Source organism: Telmatherina bonti (genome assembly GCF_933228915.1).
Source record: "Telmatherina bonti genome assembly, chromosome: 24".
NCBI classification, from domain to species: Eukaryota; Metazoa; Chordata; class Actinopteri; order Atheriniformes; family Telmatherinidae; genus Telmatherina; species Telmatherina bonti.
This window is the reverse complement of record NC_136633.1, coordinates 17,650,344-17,658,108: the sequence shown is the minus strand read 5'-3', so window position 1 is coordinate 17,658,108 and position 7,765 is coordinate 17,650,344.

Below are 7,765 nucleotides of genomic sequence, written 5' to 3'. Positions count from 1 at the left end.
GCCAGGCGTTCCAGTATTTCCTTCATTTGAGGAATGAGAATCCTAACAGTGACAATAGGTCTCTAGCCCATGATACAATACAGCAATTCGCATTATCAGTGAATATATTACAAATGTACCTCCAAATTATACATTTGTGAAACAGAGAGTGTGCATGTCAGAGTATTGAGACTGATCTGGCCTCATAGAGAACCTGAGACCACCTGCGAACTGATGCACAGACCAGAAAGAAAAAAAAAAGAAATAAGAGAAAAAGAAAAAAATAAATAAACCCAAACCAAAGCACACAAAAAACAGCCAAATGATAATAATGTATATATATATATATATATATATATATATATATATATATATATATATATATATATATATATATATATATATATATATACACACATATATATATATATATATATATATATATATATATATATATATATATATATATATATATATATATATATATATATATACATATATATATATATATATATATAAAATGATAAATAAAGGATAACAGAAGAAAAAAAAGTTACCAGTACTTTACCACAATTATGGATATCTAACCAAAAAAATACATATGGGGAAAAATACCGATAAATGGAAAACACTAAAGAAATCAAGGCGAGGAAAAACTTCATCATAAAGAAAAAAAACACATAAAAATCACTAAAAATTGACCAAAGACCTTCAACCTCGCTGGAAGACCTAAAAGGTAAAGCAGTGTCACCAAACACTGCCTGGGGAACACAAAGAGGAAAACACTTATCGACAAAAACCTATTCAGTCAAGTGAGTTTATTTATCACTGTTTGGAAAATAGAGGTGTATTCAGTCAGTAAGTCATTATCTGACCCACTTAGTCCAATTCAGGGTTGTGGGGAAGCTGGAACCAATCCCAGCAATCATTGGGTGAAAGGCAGGTACACCCTGGACTGATCGCCAGTCCATTGCAGTATAGGTATATAATTTTGCGGCAATATTTTAATTTTGTTGTGGTTTGCTGTCTGAGACCCTCACTTCTCTCCCTTTTGCATGTCTTCCAACTGCTGCTGACTGTTAAGCAACTTTCTCACCAGCAGCAGGTAAGAAGTGTCCCACCACAGAAAGGCGACACCTGGGCGGCTGCCCATGTCGCCCATATCAAAAACCACCACTGGATGTAGTCACCTTCGGAGAAGTGCTCAACACAACCCACAGAGTTGACTGATACCCAACAACTGGTGAAACACTGCCTTTTTTTTTACCGCACAATTCTCACCAAAGCCCAAAACGCTTTTTTTTCTGCTCTGAAAGTCTATGTACACAATGTCCATACAAACTGGAGTTCGAACAACCCCCACATAGGAGTTTGCCATTTCTCATTAACTGCAGCTGTTGCATAAATAACAGGTGATGAACTCGACCTCTTACCACGTAATGCGTCATGTGACTCTAAAGCGCCACATTATTTTGGAAGCACAGTATTTTTTCCTTGATTTCAAACTTTGTAACGATGCTATTTATTTTGAAACCCAAAAGAAAAAAGAGACGTACATTAAAGATGCTCTTTAAACAAAAATGTAAGTAGTTCCTGTATTTGTCCAGCAGATGGCGATAATGTAATTGTAAAACATCAATGACACTGTTAGGCCATACAGACATAAGCTAGCTTCGAACAATGGTAAATACACAACAATGCAAGACATGCTGACCAAAGAGATCATGAAATCTAGCAAGGATGACAGGTGTCTGGATAGCGCAAAGCTAATCAAAGAACTCCTCACAAGGAACAGGGAACAGTGTGCCTCCGAGACAGGGAACTTGTCAGATTACAGTCTCAAGTCTGCAGGACTGAGGTCACTGCAGAAAAGTCCAGCAAAAATAGTCCCTTTCCCAGCAGTTGTGTACATTCTAGAAAGAAGAAGTACAACGGAAAGTGGTTGTACAGGGCAGCTATAAAACCCACAGCTGTCAGACAGTCGCAGAGGGTGGACAGTACCCCCTAATCTGGAAAGACGCAGAGTGAAAGATCACACAAGATCAGAAAATTCAAAGGAAAGGAAGATAGGGAGACATTGAGAAGACCTAAAAGAAGGAAGGGATTATTGAACAAACAAACGCATGTTGAATGCTGACTCATGTAACGAATTTGGATGACCAATCTGACTTTGATACATCAGACCAGGAACCAGACAGGAGATGACTTGATAAATACATTTTAAATATATGACAAGATCTGAAATGTCGTTTTGTGTGACTAAAAAGAAACCATCTGTACCCGACCCCCACAGTGCCCCCATGAAACTTTATTTAGAGGGTCGAGCTGATGGGATATGTGTCTCACCTGATGAGCCACCTTCCACACTCCTGCTGTCATGTATACGTTCTAATTCAGATCCGAAGGAGAAGAACTCTGCAGTCGCTCCATATACGTCAAATTTCTTTTTTGTTGTAAAAAAAAAGGCGGATCAGTGCAATGTGTTATTTTGATGTAATTTTATTGCTTTTATTCCTAGTTTTTTTCCTGTTTACATATATGTATGCAGTTTAGTCTTTGTCCATGTGATGTTTTTATGTGTGCGCTCCAGGCCCTGTGATGGACAGGCGCCCCGTCCAGGGTATACCTGCCTCTCACCCAACGATTGCTGGGAAAAACTCCAGTTTTCCCCTAAATACTCCTAAGCAGTTGAAAAATGGATGAATGAGTGAATTAATCAGAACCAGAGAATTAAGGAAACTTTTCCCATCAGCCACTGCGTGGCCAACATCTTGATGTAACAGTCGTAATTATGGAATGACCCTTTAAGAACACTTTACCTGTCCACTACTGGTGATGTCATCGGACAGCGCCGAGCAGATTGGGACGTCGCCTCGTGGAGAATGAATGGACATTTCTCTTGAAGAACGCTCGTTTTGGTTCCCGATCTCATGGTAATGGGCGGGTTGTGTAGCCTCTGTGTTATTCATGTATGATAAGGCAGTAGCCGTCCACCCGGGCTTTATAAGGTTGGTAAGTTTAATAAACAAGGAGCACTGTGGAAATCCAGTACCAGTGTGTTCGTGAGTTACTTATCGTCACGTTTTTGCTATGTAGCTATCAGGTTAGCCTACCGCCCACACACAACCCGTCACCATTACAGTGACATCACGTTGCCAAGTCCCATAATCAAAATATTCTTGGATAGCAGCAGCTATGTTTGGGCTACGGGCATAGACTGTATATAAAAAGCTACGGGTTACGTCTATGTTTTGAAAACTACACAACAACTTCCGGTTCAAAAGCCATCTGGCACCATCAGTGATTTCTCTTGTTGCCCGCTGATACCTACCTCTTCCGGTCTGTTAATGTCGTTGTGCTAAGTTTGTTGTCGTTTTTTATTTGTCATTGTGTTTTATCATTTTTTTGTTGTGTTTCTTTTTTTTTATTTGTTGTGTTTTTTAGAATGTTTTGTAGTGTTCATTAAATTTGTGTTTTTTTTTATTTGTCGTCGTGTTTTTTGTAATTGTTGTTGTCATTTTAAATTTTTTGCTGTTTCTTAATTTGTTGTTGCGGTTTTTTTTTTGTATTTGTGTTTTTTGTTTTGTTGCTGTGGTTTGCACTTCAGGGCCACCGTAATTATATCTGTAAAGGAAAAGTACATTTGCTCAGCAGAACACGGCATCCAGACCATCATTCTGCTGCTTCAGTGCAAAACAAGACAAAACTGAAAAAAAAGAATGAACAATTAGCGCTAGCCAATGGATAAAACTGGTTACTGCTTCCAACAGGTTGTAATAACATAGTGTTCATTTTCATTCTCTTTTTGATGATTTTTTTTTCATTGTGTTTTCATTGTGTTTCTCTCTGTTATATATTTGGTTCCTTTTACACCCACTTTGCATTTTCTAGTCTTTGAAATCTTTGTCATGAATTTTCTACTCAGAAAAAGGAAGACCTTATATGTTAAACATTTTATTCAATAGTTAAAAAATCTTGTGGCACAAGGGCTGCACATCACCACACTGCCTCCTCTGTGTTTGGCCATCATTATAACACTCCGGTTACTGACACATGATGGTTATAAAATGATGTAGCTGGTTTTAAACAGGCTTTGATGTGTCCACTTCAGCTCATCAGTAAAGTTGGGATTTAGTAACTGAAGGCTTTCTCTCACAGGCCCACCTGCTTGTTGCTCAGTGGTTAAAGTTAGTATCTAAAACTGGCAGGTTTATTCTAAATGAATGCGTTTTAAAGCCCAGTAGTTTCTAGATGAGTTGAGTTCAACAATGTTTTCATCTTCCTCAAACTCAAAAGCTTGCTTTTTGTACTTTCAGTTTGACATGAAATGAAAGAAACTTTTTTTTTTCTAAAGAGAAAAAGTGGTGATTTACTACTTTTTCTGCACTCAGATTTATTTGTACTGGTTTATTTGCACAGGAGACGTTTTCTATAATCATATAAAACCCACAGTGAGGCGCGACCGAGTTGTACATTTACCTTTTGCTGCAACAATGGCACTGGGCTGTTTGGGTTTTTGCTTTGTGTGTGTGGAGTCTCTTCAAAAAGTAAATGTTGCAGTTTGCCTTGTTTTTTCTGTGACAGATGGTAACTTTTATATGATTCTTCTGGTTCAGAACAGTTCAACATTACATAAGTATCTTTTCACAGTTAAAGTCACTTATAAATCTACGTCTCAGTCAGAAGATTTAGTACTTTATGCTACTATTTTTAGAAATGTATTGCTAACATTACTTGCATTCAGCTGGAGTTAATAAGTACATATAATACTGCAAAATAATTTCATAAGCTAGTTTAGAAATTTCAGTCTAGTTTACACTGGATAAAGTAAACCAAGCAGCACAACTTCATGCCAGGTGGAAATGAAATTTCAGCTAACACGACATGAAAACTGACACTTCTGGCATTTTCAGTGTCTGTGGCTTTGCAGCTTCCTCTTAGGAGGTGGTTTTAGGTGTGATCTTGCGAAACTGTGTGCGCGAAACAAAAAACGGGAAATTAACAAATGCACAGACTCATTTTATTGGGACTATCGTGACTTTCAGTGCTGTCACTGCCATGATGGTGCATGGTGTGTTCGTGTGTCTGATGTTATCATGTGGATTTTTTCCAAAAGGTAAGATGAAGAAGCATCAGCTTGTACTGTTGTTTTTACCCTTGTTGCTAGTAACCGTTGTCGTTATATTGATTTAAAGTACAAAAGCCTAAATAAAATCCTCATGAGACATGTTTGCATGTGGCTGTTGTCATTCAAGGTGTTGAGCGGCCTCTTTAAAAGCTCAAATTCACAGCTGAAATAAACCAGATGTCCTTATTTCTGTGTCTAACTTGTATTTAGTCTGTGCAGGTCGAACAGAGCTGGTAGTGACACAGGAAACTGTCATGGCAGCAGTGGGAGGAGAAGCTCACCTCAGCTGTCAGCTCAGAGAAACAAAGCACATCCTTCAGGTCACATGGCAGAAAATCTTACACAATGAGGATAAAAACATGGCAACATTCAACCCAGTTTTTGGACAGATGGTGAATCCAGACTTCAAAGAAAGAGTTGAGTTTAAAGATCCTGAACTGAATGAAACCTCCATAGTGATCAAGAATATAACAAAGGAGGATGAAGGCTGTTATGTGTGTTTGTTCAGCACCTTCCCTGATGGAGCTGTGACAGCTACAACCTGCATACAACTCTATGGTAAGAACCTGACAGCATTAGATTTAAAGTGTTTAACTTCCATTCTGGTTATGATGATGTTTGTTTCCTCTGCAGAGCTGCATGAACCCGTCCTTCATGTCAGAGAATCAAACTCTGCAGAGTCAGATGTGTCCTGTTCAGCTACAGGTCGACCTGCTCCCACCGTAACACTGACGTCTACACAACAGCAACTTAACTTCTCTCACCACAACGCTGTCAGTGTCCACCACACCAACGGTGCAGTCACCGTCACCGTGACAGCTGTACTGTCAGGTCTCCGTGACAACAGCATCCAGGTTGGATGTGCAGCCCGAGTGCTCTCAGGTCCTCAGATGGAGGTGTTTGTGATGATTCCTGAGCTCAAACAGACCCATCCAGATGGTGAGAAGCAGTTTGAAGCCTCAGATGTAGAGATTTGTGATGACTTTCTGATTCTGATGTTTCTTTTACCACATGTAGACGCAGAATCTGGATCTAATCACAGAGCATTCAGAAAGTTAATGTTTATATTTGTTGCTTTATTATTACGGATTGTGTCACATCCTAAAACTTTGTTTTTTTCCCTCAGGGATGGTCTGTGGTTGTTTTGCTGTGATCTTCTATGTATTGCTCAGAAACAAAGATCAGAACAGGTTCATGTTTAACCCATAAGAAACCAGCAGAATAAATATGAAACATACCATTTCTAGGACTCTTGACACCACTTAATACAAACTTTGCTCAAAACCTTGTGGAACACAGTCTGATTGTCGTCTTCTGTCCTTTAATGGACACCAGAAAGTTGGATATTACACTAAATATTTTGACGTATCACCTGGTTATAAGTGGTAAATATCCTTAAAACAGTTTGGTCCTATTTTATTTTACATTCTGTTAAAGGGACGAATGAAGACTTTATATTAAAGAAACTGGACTTATTTTGCCTTTTTTTCATATGTTGGGTCTTTATGGGTAAAACAATGTGTACTGTAAAACCTCAGTCTTGCCTGATGTTTATAAATATTTGATCTGCTCTTAAATTCTGTTTCAAATAGGAAACTTCATGTTGTTGTGAATCCTGAAACTGCAACCAAAGACATTTTTAAGAGATCTTTCTTTATTCCTTTCGTTCTTAACTGGTACAGATATTTTTTTAATGAAATAAAAATACTTTATTAATTTCAGAGTGAAAAGAAAAACTTGTTAATTCAGAAAAACAGTGGTTGTTTTTCCAAGTGAGTGCAATACTCTTCCGTACCATTACCCCTTCCCACAACTCTGCAAAATGATTCATTTCACACCTGAACCAGTAGTTTATTTGTCACTGCTGATGACAGATTTTCTCTGTGTGTTTTAGGGTTTACTGGGCTTATTGTGTCATGTGTCTGTGCGGGTGTTGCTCTGCTCATCATTGTTCTGCTGTGTGTTGTTAAACTAAAAAGAAAAAACAACACAAGGTAAGTCTTTTTAAAGAAGCTAAAGATCGAATGTTGATGTAGTTAATTTCATACAATGAGGTTAATGAAATGATTTTTGCTCCATAGGCTCTGAGATAAATCCCAGCTGAAATCATCCAAATCAGATGAGAGTAACTGACTTGCCACGTGGTTTCACACCTCTTTGTGGATATTTCTACGCCTCACCGAAGTCTCTGTTTGTGTAAAATTGTCTGTTTTTATTAGAAATCAGGAAATCAGGTGACACACACCAGACAGAGAAGTGAGGAGACTGTGTGAAACCACAACCTTTACATAGTTTACTTTACAAGTTAAAACTGGATGAGATGCATTTGAGGGCATTTTTGTGTTTTTTATACTTTTAATGATGTTAATTTTTTTCAAATAATTTTTTAATAATAACTCCTTCAGTTTAGTTAAAAAGTGTTTAAATGTTGCACCGATGAGGCGTTTTCTAAACCAAGTTTCTCCTTTTATTCATATTTTGTTGACTTATTGCTGCTTTGCTTTCTTTACAAGTGTGTGGGTGTAATAAAATAAAATGTTGCATTTAATTATAAATCAGCTGCATATGTAATATTTCTTTCTGCACCATTGTTTGTATCAATTAATAGTTTGATATATGGCAACAATGGGTTAAGAGTAAAATCTGCCATGCTGGGCA